The sequence below is a fragment of the Leuciscus leuciscus genome, assembly GCF_965113295.1.
Source record: "Leuciscus leuciscus genome assembly, chromosome: 5".
NCBI classification, from domain to species: domain Eukaryota; kingdom Metazoa; phylum Chordata; class Actinopteri; order Cypriniformes; family Leuciscidae; genus Leuciscus; species Leuciscus leuciscus.
The window spans coordinates 15,950,539-15,962,974 of record NC_138729.1 but is presented as its reverse complement, the minus strand read 5'-3'; the positions used below and the strand labels follow the sequence as shown (position 1 = coordinate 15,962,974).

General features: G+C 41.8%; 1 long non-coding RNA gene across 3 annotated transcripts in view; it reads left to right on the top strand.

The window, feature by feature from the left end:
* The first annotated feature begins 711 nt into the window (after positions 1-711).
* The window catches only part of LOC309499980, a 735,980-nt gene continuing 724,255 nt past the window's right edge, over positions 712-12,436 (top strand). For 2 of the 3 annotated variants that reach the window (XR_014206405.1, XR_014206407.1), the window contains exons 1-2: positions 718-837; positions 901-1,563. This is a non-coding gene — a long non-coding RNA (uncharacterized lncRNA). Of the gene's footprint in view, positions 838-900; positions 1,564-12,436 lie in introns of all 3 variants that reach the window. The other variant, XR_014206406.1, reaches the window with a different exon arrangement.

Sequence of the window (12,436 nt, the reverse complement as noted above, 5' to 3'; positions counted from 1 at the left end):
ATCCGTTGCTCCTCGAAATACCAGCACTTCTGAGGTACATTTTCATTATTATTATTCCTCACAGCGCTGCGAACAAGTACAATGATCTGAATAAACTTGATGTGTTTTCTCGAGCTGATATGGGGGCGTTCACCGTTTGTATGGGATCGTCTCAGTCATTTGCGTTTGAATAGCGCGCGCTCTCCGTGGGCGGGGCAGATTAAAACGTAATGAGCTGAGATGAGAACGACTGACATCTCTCTCTTTTCATAAAGATAACATAAACAGAGAATATATTTTTTTTTATATAAATTACTTAATTTAAAAGAAGAGAATTCAAGCTTCATGCCTGTGTGTCTGTATGCCTGTTTGACTGAGTATTCGCTAAGTTATGGTTCATTTTCGGACGCGTTTCAGAATGGACTTCACTGACAGAGAGAAGGCAGAACTCGCTTCGTGTTTATTTTTCTTTATTTGGTGAAAAGCACAACACTTTGTTTTTATTGCACTTTGGCACTTTGGGCAACAACGTTGCGGGTAAACGTGCTATATAAATAAATAAAAATTGAAGTTGAAGTTGAAGTTATTGTGAGTATACACAAAAATAATACACATTTAACAGAATCGATTGATGTGAAACGTGTTTGTAATATCAAAGTCAACAGAGCAAAATGAATCTCTTTTAAACTGATAAAAAAAAAAGCGAGCTGGTATCGCCGGCGAGAAGAATAATAACTAGATGCGAAAGTTCGTCGAGACAAACTTTAAGTTGGCTTGAGAAAGTTTGGACCGCAAAGGTTGCTAGGGTGTTCTGGGTGGTTCCTAAGGTATTTTTGTTGGTTGCTAGGGTGTTCTAAGGTATTTTGGGTGGTTGCTAGGGTGTTCTGAGTGGTTGTTAGGCAGTTGCTACGGTGTTCTGAGTGGTTGCTATGGTGTTGCTAGGGTGTCCTAAGGTATTTTATGTGGTTGCTATGGTGTTGCTAGGGTGTCCTAAGGTATTTTGGGTGGTTGCTAGGGTGTTCTGGGTGGTTGTTAGACAGTTGCTATGGTGTTCTGAGTGGTTGCTATGGTGTTGTTAGGGTGTCCTAAAGTATTTTGGGTGGTTGCTATGGTGTTGCTAGGGTGTTCTAAGTTATTTTGGGTGGTTGCTAGGGTGTTCTGAGTGGTTGCTATGGTGTTGCTAGGGTGTTCTAAGGTATTTTGGGTGGTTGCTAGGGTGTTCTGAGTGGTTGCTATGGTGTTGCTAGGGTGTTCTAAGGTATTTTGGGTGGTTGTTAAGGTTTTCTGGGTGGTTGTTAGGCAGTTGCTAGGGTGTTCTAAGGTATTTTGGGTGGTTGCTAAGGTGTTCTGGGTGGTTGCTATGGTGTTGCTAGGGTGTTCTAAGGTATTTTGGGTGGTTGCTAGGGTGTTCTGGGTGGTTGTTAGGCAGTTGCTAGGGTGTTCTGAGTGGTTGCTATGGTGTTGCTAGGGTGTTCTAAGGTATTTTGGGTGGTTGCTAGGGTGTTCTAAGGTATTTTGGGTGGTTGTTAAGGATTTCTGGGTGGTTGTTAGGCAGTTGCTAGGGTGTTTTGAGTGGTTGCTATGGTATGGTGTCCTGGGTGGTTGCTAGGTGGTTGCTAGGGTGTTCTGGGTGGTTGCTATGGTATTCAGGGCGGTTGATATGGTGTTACTAGGTGGTTGGTAGTTGTCACAGATGGTTACTATGGAGTTTTTATAGAGTTCTTACTTAACTAATCGCTATTAGCATGTAGCTATTCACTGCTAGCATGTGTAGCATGTTGAAAGTGCTGTTTGCTAGCATGAGAAAAAGAGCCAAACCTCATCTCTATACGATGTTCTGATACAGAGATATAGGTCTGGCAAAACGGTTGCTAGGATACTCAAGTTTGGTTGCTATGGATTTGCTTGGGAGCTAGAAGCATTAAACTTAAGAAGTTTAAAGTGGTTTGAAGTTTAAAGTAGTTTAAAGTAGTTTGAAGTTTATGATAGATAGATAAATAAGTTAGATACATACACACACACACACACACACACACACACACTCACACAGACTACCTCGCTCACACACTCACTCAGACACACACACACACACATGTCTGGTTCACTATCTTTGTGGGGACTCTCCATAGACGTAATGGGTTTTATACCGTACAAACTGTACATTCTATCCCCTTACACTGCCCCTGCCCCTAAACCTACCCATCACAGGAAACATTCTGCATTGTTACTTTCTCAAAACAACTCATCCTGTGTGATTTATAAGCCTTTTGAAAAGTGGTAGGTGATCTCAGGTTTTACTATTCTTATGGGGACATTTGGTCCCCACAATGTAATATAAACAAGGGCACACATCACACACACTCACTCAGACACACACACACACACACACACACACACACACACACACACACACACACACACACACACACACACACACACACTCACTCAGACACACACACACACACACACACTCAGAGTTTATGAATTTAGAGTTTTTAAGTGTATAAATTGATGAGTTTATAAGTGTACGAGCTTTTGAGTTTAGAGTTTATAAGTTTAAATGAGTTTAAGAGTTCAGAGTTTATTAATTTTTGAGTTTAAGAGTTCATAAGTCTATGAATTCATGAGTTTATTAGTTAATTAGTTATTGAATTTAAGTTAATTAGTTTATAAGTATATGAGTTTAGAGTTTATTCATTTAAATGAGTCTCATTGGCTAATATAGTATATAGAACGGCAGTTTGGTTTAGTCTTCAAGGGATTTAGATTTGAATTTTTGTCGGTTGGTGAGTTTGAATTTTTTTAGAATGCCCAATGTTAAGTCAATGGGAGTTTTTCCGAGTTTTGATCGTCATTTGTAGGAAAACCGTAAGTCCGATCAGTCTGAAAAGATATAGCAACTAACTTCAGATCAGTTTGAGTGTCTGAGCCGAGTTTGGAGTATGTAGAGTTAAAGCTCTAGGACGAGTTTGAGTGAACAGTTTTTCACAGTACAATATCAGTAAGTTGGCTTTCTCAAGCCAACTTAACTAGAATGTACATTTCCTGAAGAAAATGTGAAGTGGCGCTTGCAGTGGCAAAACTCGCCACTGGGCAGATGCTAACACAATTAACATGTTGTGATACCATGATATACCACATTTTAGCATTATTTACCACGATTTACCATGTTTCTAAGATGATTTACTACGATTTACCACATTCCAGCATGATTTACTATGATTAACATGTTGTTAAAATGATGCTAGCATGATTAGCATGTTGTTAACATGATTAGCATGTTGGTAGCATGATGCTAGCATTATTAGCATTTTGCTAGCATGTTTTTATTTAGATGCTAACATGATTAGCATGTTGCTAACATTATGCTAGCTTGATTAACATGTTGTTAGCATGATGCTAGCTTGAATAGCATTGTGCTAGCTTAATTAGCATATTGGTAGCATGATGCTAGCATGATTAGCATTATGTTAGCATGATGCTAGCTTGATTAGCATGTTGGTAGCTTGATGTTAGCATGATTAGCATGTTGCTAGCATGTTTTTAGCTAGATTCTAACATGATTAGCATGTTGCTAGCATTATGCTAGCTTGATTAGCATGTTGCTAACATGATGCTAGCTTGATTAGCATGTTGCTAGCATGATGCTAGCTTGATTAGCATGTTGGTAGCATAATGCTAGCATTATTATCATTTTGCTAGCTTGATTAGCATGTTGCTAGCATGATGCTAGCATGATTAGTATGTTGCTAGCATGTTTTTAGCAAGATGCTGTTGCCAGGTGGTGGTTGCTAGGGTTTTCTGGGTGGTTGCTATGGTGTTGCTAGGCAGTTGCTAGGGTATTCTTGGTGGTTGCTAGGCAGTTGCTAGGATATTCTTGGTGGTTGCTAGGGCATTGCTAGGTGATTGCTAGGCAGTTGCTATGGTATTCTGGGTGGATGCTAGGGCGTTGCTAGGCAGTTGCTAGGGTGTTCTGGGTGGTTGCTAGGCGTTCTGGGTGGTTTCTAGGCAGTTGCTAGGTGTTCTTGGTGGTTGCTAGGCAGTTGCTAGGGTGTTCTGGGTGGTTGCTAGAGTTTTTTGGTGGTTACTAGAGCATTTCTAGACGTTGCTAGGGTGTTCAGGGTGGTTGCTAAGGTATTTTTGGTAGTTGCTATGGTGTTACTAGGTGGTTGGTAGTTGTCAAATATGGTTACTATGGAGTTTTTATAGAGTTCTTAAAATCTTTAATAACGAGTTCCTATGGCCGAATAGGCACAAGCATGGAGCAATCTCGCAAGGCTACGAGTGTGATATTGCTTTAAAAAATGTAAAAAAAAATTTTTTATATTATTTATTGGTTTAGGGTGGTTGCTAGGGAGCTCAGAGTGGTTGCTAGGGTGCTGTAACTAGTTGCTAGGGTGTGGCTATGAAGATTTTAGGCCATTACTTATTGGCTGCTTGATAATATAAATCCTCTGAGGGAGAGAGAGAGGGAGAGAAACGCAGGGGTGTCAGGCCCTTTGGAGTGGTGTGTGTGAAAACGGCAGTTGGGATTCAAATGTTTTTAGAACTCCCCATGTAAAGTCAATGGGACTTTTTTGGCCGCTTTTTCGTCCGCTGTGCGAACATCGTACACCCGATCGCTTAGAAAAGTCATAGCACACCTCTCCTCAATGAGCCGCTCGATTTGACACCTCACTCAGGGGTCTGTGACAAACGGTGCGGGGCAAGTTACGCGTCAAACTTTGTGTATAATAAGTATTAACAATAACTAGAATGTACATTTCCTGAAGAAAATGTGAAGTGGTGCTTGCAGTGGCAAAACTCGCCACTGGGCAGATGCTAACACAATTAACATGTTGTGATACCATGATATACCACGTTTTAGCATTATTTACCACGATTTACCATGTTTCTAAGATGATTTACTACGATTTACCACATTCCAGCATGATTTACTATGATTAACATGTTGTTAAAATGATGCTAGCATGATTAGCATGTTGTGAACATGATTAGCATGTTGGTAGCATGATGCTAGCATGATTAGCATGTTGCTAGCATGCTTTTAACAAGATGTTAGCATGATTAGCATTTTGCTAGCATGTTTTTAGCTAGATGCTAACATGATTAGCATGTTTCTAGCATAATGCTAGCTTGATTAGCATGTTGCTAGCATTATGCTAGCTTGATTAGCATTATGTTAGCATGATGCTAGCTTGATTAGCATGTTGGTAGCTTGATGCTAGCATGATTAGCATGTTGCTAGCATGTTTTTAGCTAGATGCTAACATGATTAGCATGTTGCTAGCATAATGTTAGCTTGATTAGCATGCTAGCATTATGCTAGCTTGATTAGCATTTTGCTAGCATTATGATAGCTTGATTAGCATGTTGCCAGCATGATGCTAGCTTGATTAGCATGTTGGTAGCATAATGCTAGCATTATTAGCATGTTGCTAGCTTGATTAGCATGATGCTAGCATGATGCTAGCTTGATTAACATGTTGCTAGCATGATGCTAGCATGATTAGTATGTTGCTAGCATGTTTTTAGCAAGATGCTGTTGCCAGGTGGTGGTTGCTAGGGTTTTCTGGGTGGTTGCTATGGTGTTGCTAGGCAGTTGCTAAGGTGTTCTGGGTGGTTGCTAGGCAGTTGCTAGGGCATTCTTGGTGGTTGCTAGGCAGTTGCTAGGGTATTCTTGGTGGTTGCTAGGGCATTGCTAGGTGGTTGCTATGGTGTTGCTAGGCAGTTGCTAGGGTGTTCTGGGTGGTTGCTAGGCGTTTTGGGTGGTTACTAGGCAGTTGCTAGGTGTTCTGGGTGGTTGCTAGGCAGTTGCTAGGGTGTTCAGGGTGGTTGCTAAGGTATTTTTTGGTAGTTGCTATGGTGTTACTAGGTGGTTGGTAGTTGTCAAATATGGTTACTATGGAGTTTTTATAGAGTTCTTAAAATCTTTAATAACGAGTTCCTTCAGTACGGCCGAATAGGCACAAGCATGGAGCAATATCGCAAGGCTACGAGTGCGATATTCCTTTAAAAAATGTAAAAAAAAAATGTTTTTATATTATTTATTGGTTTAGGGTGGTTGCTAGGGAGCTCAGAGTGGTTGCTAGGGTGCTGTAACTGGTTGCTAGGGTGTGGCTATGAAGATTTTAGGCCATTACTTATTGGCTGCTTGATAATATAAATCCTCTGAGGGAGAGAGAGAGGGAGAGAAACGCAGGGGTGTCAGGCCCTTTGGAGTGGTGTGTGTGAAAACGGCAGTTGGGATTCAAATGTTTTTAGAACTCCCCATGTAAAGTCAATGGGACTTTTTTGGCCGCTTTTTCGCCCGCTGTGCGAACATCGTACACCCGATGGCTTAGAAAAGTCATAGCACACCTCTCCTCAATGAGCCGGTCGCTTTGACACCTCACTCAGGGGTCTGAGACAAACGGTGCGGGGCAAGTTATGCGCCAAACTTTGTCCAGAATAATAAAAAGAATAATAATAAGTTTAGTGACAATAACACTAGTGTTGCTTTGAAAAAGCACCACTAACTAGAATGTACATTTCCTGGAGAAAATGTGAAGTGGTGCTTGCAGTGGCAAAATTCGCCACTCGGTTGCTACGGTGTTGTACATGATTGCATACGAGCCAACAACCATGTCAGTACGATGTTGTGGAGCTGAAATATGGCTTCTATATGTTGCAATATGGTTGCTAGGTAGCTTTAAACGGTTGCTAAGGTGTGGTTACACAGTTACATATTATTATATTATATTATTATTATTATAAGGAAACATGGAATTTGTTTCCATTGTTATGCTGATGACACTCAAATATATATTTCATCACGGCCGGATGAAAACGCTACATTTTCCAAATTGACAGAGTGTGTTAAAGATATAAAAGATTGGATGACGCGTAATTTTCTTTTATTAAATCCAGACAAGACAGAGGTAATACTTATCGGTTCAAAAAACCGCCAACAAAACCTCGCACAATACAACTTTAACATCATAGGATGTCCTGTTACTTTATCCTCAACAGTAAAAGACCTGGGTGTTATACTCGATTGCAACCTGTCTTTTGAAAATCATATTTCATATGTTACAAAAACAGCCTTTTTCCACCTTAGAAACATTGCTAAGCTACGTAATATGCTATCAGTTTCTGATGCAGAAAAGTTAGTTCATGCATTCATGACCTCGAGACTGGATTACTGTAATGCTTTATTAGCTGGTTGTCCTGCATCCTCAATAAACAAGCTACAGTTAGTCCAAAATGCCGCCGCTAGAGTTCTTACGAGATCAAGAAAATATGATCATATAACACCGATTTTATCATCACTGCATTGGTTACCTATAAAGTTCCGTATTAATTACAAGGTATTGCTACTGACTTATAAAGCCCTAAACGGCTTAGCTCCAGTCTATTTAACGGATCTTCTATCGCCCTATAATCCATCGCGCTCTTTAAGATCACTAAATTCAAGGCTTTTGGTCATACCTAGGATATCCAGAACCACCAAAGGAGGGAGAGCATTTTCACATTTGGCTCCAAAACTCTGGAATAGTCTTCCTGATACTGTTCGTTGCTCAGACTCGCTCTCCCAGTTTAAAACTAGATTAAAGTCGCATCTCTTCAGCCAGGCATTCATATAATCCTACAGTTCAAACTACAATCCGGCCTCTATCCAATGCCAGAGGAGAACTGGCCCCCGACTGAGCCTGGGTTCTCCCAAGGTTTTTTTTTTCTCCATTAAGGCACCTGATGGAGTTTAGGACACTACTTATTGGCTGCTTGATAGGATGAATCAAAAGAGCCCAACCCCGAGGCTCTATGACTTTCTGAGCCAAAGATATGATTTTGCTAAATTTGTGCCTATGTTAAGTCTATGGGACATTTTTCTGCAAATTTTTCCCCCGCCAGATGAACATTGTACACCCGATCACTTATAAAAGTCATAGCACACCTCTCCTCAATAAACCGATCGATTTGACACCTCATTCAGGGGTCTGTGACAAACGGTGTGGGGCGAGTTACGCGCCGAAGTTTTGTCTAGGTGAATAGTAATCACAACACTAGAATGTACATTTCCTGAAGAAAATGTGAAGTGGTGCTTGCAGTGGCAAAACTTGCCACTCGGTTGCTAGGGTGTTGTACATGATTGCATACGATCCAACAACCATGTCTGTACGACGTTGTGGAGCTGAAATATGGCTTCTATATGTTGCAATATGGTTGCTAGGGTATTCTGGGTGGTTGCTAGGGCATTGCTAGGCAGTTGCTATGGTGTTATGGGTGGTTGTTATGGCGTTGCTAGGCGGTTGCTAGGGTATTCTGGGTGGTTGCTAGGTCATTGCTAGGCAGTTGCTAGGGTGCTATGGGTGGTTGTTATGCTGTTGCTAGGCGGTTGCTAGGGTATTCTGGGTGGTTGCTAGGGCATTGCTAGGCAGTTGCTATGGTGTTATGTGTGGTTGTTATGGTGTTGCTAGGCGGTTGCTAGGGTATTCTGGGTGGTTGCTAGGTCGTTGCTAGGCAGTTGCTAGGGTGCTATGGGTGGTTGTTATGCTGTTGCTAGGCGGTTGCTAGGGTATTCTGGGTGGTTTCTAGGTAGTTGCTAGGCAGTTGCTAGGGTGTTATGGGTGGTTGTTATGGTGTTGCTAGGCGATTGCAAGGGTATTCTGGGTGGTTGCTAGGGCGTTGCTAGGGTGTTATGGAGTTATGGTGTTATTGAAACACCAAAGGCTTCTTGTCAATATGAATGATAGAAACCAACTCCCATGCCTGTGTGACATTCAGAATGGAATCCCTCTTTGGATTTTGGTTGCTAGGGTACTCTGTTTGGTTGCTATGGAGTGGCTTGTCAGCTGCCAATCATGAAACTCCAAAGGCTTGTTGTCACTATGAATGATTTAAACCAACTCCCATGCCTCTGCAACATTCACAATGGAAGATATCCCTCTTTGGATTTTGGTTGCTAGGGTACCCTTTTTGGTTGCTAGGGAGTGGCTTGTCAGCTGCCAATCATAAACTCCAAAGGCTTGTTGTCACTATGAATGATTTAAAACAACCCCCATGCCTCTGCGACATTCAGAATGGAAGATATCCCTCTTTGGATTTTGGTTGCTAGGGTACTCTGTTTGGTTGCTATGGAGTGGCTTGTCAGCTGCCAATCATGAAACTCCAAAGGCTTCTTGTCAGTATGAATGATATAAACCAACACCCATGCCTCTGTGACATTCAGAATGGAAGATATCCCTCTTTGGATTTTGGTTGCTATGGTACTCTGTTTGGTTGCTATGGAGTGGTTTGGCAGCTGCCAATAATGAATCTCCAAAAACTTCTTGTCAGTATGAATGATATAAACCAACTCCCAGGCCTCTGTGACATTCAGAATGGAAGATATCCCTCTTTGGATTTTGGTTGCTAGGGTACTCTGTTTGGTTGCTAGGGAGTGGCTTGTCAGCTGCCAATCATGAAATTCCAAAGGCTGCTTGTCAGTATGAATGATATAAACCAACTCCCATGCCTCTGCGACATTCAGAATGGAAGATATCCCTCTTTGGATTTTGGTTGCTAGGGTACTCTGTTTGGTTGCTATGGAGTGGTTTGGCAGCTGCCAATGATGAAATTCCAAAGGCTTCTTGTCAGTATGAATGATATAAACCAACTCCCATGCCTCTGTGACATTCAGAATGGAAGATATCCCTCTTTGGATTTTGGTTGCTAGGTTACTCTGTTTGGTTGCTAGGGAGTGGCTTGGCAGCTGCCAATCATGAAACTCCAAAGGCTGCTTGTCAGTATGAATGATATAAACCAACTCCCATGACTCTACGACATTCAGAATGGAAGATATCCCTCTTTGGATTTTGGTTGCTAGGGTACTCTGTTTGGTTGCTATGGAGTGGTTTGGCAGCTGCCAATAATGAATCTCCAAAAACTTGTCAGTATGAATGATATAAACCAACTCCCATGCCTCTGTGACATTCAGAATGGAAGATATCCCTCTTTGGATTTTGGTTGCTAGGGTACTCTGTTTGGTTGCTAGGGAGTGGCTTGTCAGTGGCCAATCATGAATCTCCAAAGGCTTCTTGTCAGTATGAATGATATAAACCAACTCCCATGCCTCTGTGACATTCAGAATGGAAGATATCCCTCTTTGGATTTTGGTTGCTAAGGTTCTCGCTTTGGTTGCTAGGGAGTGGCTAGGAAGTGTTGAGGTGATTCATGATTGGCTGTTTGCTGCCCCGAGTCAACTGAGACCACCCCCATGTTTCTATGACAATTCAGTCCAGAAATATCCCTTTGATCTCTTTCAATGGAAGTCTATGGGACTTGTTGCTAAGGTGCTCTAAATGGTTGCTAGGGTGTGGCTTGATAGCTTCACAATGATCCTTAGAGACTGATTGGTCATCTGAGTAAAATGAGCCCGCCCCCTTGTCTCTCTGACACTGTGATCGTTCAATACAAAATCCCTATGCGATGTGTAGGACGGCCCATTTCATGGGCCGTCCTACACCATTGTAAGTAAATGGGGCAACTTTGGGACGCTCCTGCCCCCCAGGGGTGCAACTTTTACCCCATTGTGAGGTATGTTCTTACAGAGCCTGTCAGCCTCTTCAAATGTGGCAAATCACACGTTTATCCGAAATCCTCCCTCAGAGCTACGAGTGGTCAAAGTTCGTTGCAATGTTAAGTCAATGGGACTTTTCTGGCCGCTTTTTCGCCCCTGGGGCGAACACCGCACCCCCGATCGCTTATAAAAGTCATAGCACACCTCTCCTTAATGAGCCGGTCGATTTGACACCTCATTCATGGCTCTGAGACAAACGGTGCGGGGCGAGTTACGCGCCAAATTTTGTCCAGAATAATAATAATAACTAGAATGTACATTTCCTGGAGAAAATGTGAAGTGGTGCTTGCAGTGGCAAAACTCGCGGTGTGGTAAACCATGATATACCACGTTTTAGCATTATTTACCACGATTTACCATGTTTCTAAGCTGATTTACTACGATTTACCACAATCCAGCATGATTTACTATGATTAACATGTTGTTAAAATGATGCTAGCATGATTAGCATTTACATTTTACATTTACATTTACATTTACATTAGCATGTTGTTAACATGATTAGCATGTTGGTAGCATGATGCTAGCATTATTAGCATGTTGCTAGCATGCTTTTAACAAGATGTTAGCATGATTAGCATTTTGCTAGCATGTTTTTAGCCAGATGCTAACATGATTAGCATGTTGCTAGCATTATGCTAGCTTGATTAACATGTTGTTAGCATAATGCTAGCTTGAATAGCATTTTGCTAGCATGATGCTAGCTTAATTAGCATATTGGTAGCATGATGCTAGCTTGATTAGCATTATGTTAGCATGATGCTAGCTTGATTAGCATGTTGGTAGCTTGATGCTAGCATGATTAGCATGTTTTTAGCTAGACGCTAACATGATTAGCATGTTTCTAGCATAATGCTAGCCTGATTAGCATTTTCCTAGCATGATGCTAGCTTGATTAGCATGTTGCTAGCATGATGCTAGCTTGATTAGCATGTTGCTAGCATTATGCTAGCTTGATTAGCATGTTGGTAGCTTGATGCTAGCATGATTAGCATGTTGCTAGCATGTTTTTAGCTAGACGCTAACATGATTAACATGTTGCTAGCATAATGCTAGCTTGATTAGCATGTTGCTAGCATGATGCTAGCTTGATTAGCATTTTGCTAGCATTATGATAGCTTGATTAGCATGTTGCTAGCATGATGCTAGCTTGATTAGCATGTTGGTAGCATAATGCTAGCATTATTAGCATGTTGCTAGCTTGTTGCTAGCATGATTAGTATGTTGCTAGCATGTTTTTAGCGAGATGCTGTTGCCAGGTGGTGGTTGCTAGGGTTTTCTGGGTGGTTGCTATGGTGTTGCTAGGCAGTTGCTAAGGTGTTCTGGGTGGTTGCTAGGCAGTTGCTAGGGTATTCTTGGTGGTTTGCTAGGCAGTTGCTAGGGTATTCTTGGTGGTTGCTAGGGCATTGCTAGGTGGTTGCTATGGTGTTGCTAGGCAGTTGCTATGGTATTCTGGGTGGATGCTAGGGCATTGCTAGGCAGTTGCTAGGGTGTTCTGGGTGGTTACTAGGCAGTTGCTAGGTGTTCTGGGTGGTTGCTAGGCAGTTGCTAGGGTGTTCTGGGTGGTTGCTAGAGTTTTTTGGTGGTTACTAGAGCATTTCTAGACGTTGCTAGGGTGTTCAGGGTGGTTGCTAAGGTATTTTTGGTAGTTGCTATGGTGTTACTAGGTGGTTGGTAGTTGTCAAATATGGTTACTATGGAGTTTTTATAGAGTTCTTAAAATCTTTAATAACGAGTTCCTTCAGTACGGCACTCGGCCTGCGGCCTCGTGCCTATGGCCGAATAGGCACAAGCATGGAGCAATATCGCAAGGCTACGAGTGTGATATTGCTTTAAAAAATGTAAAAAAAATGTTTT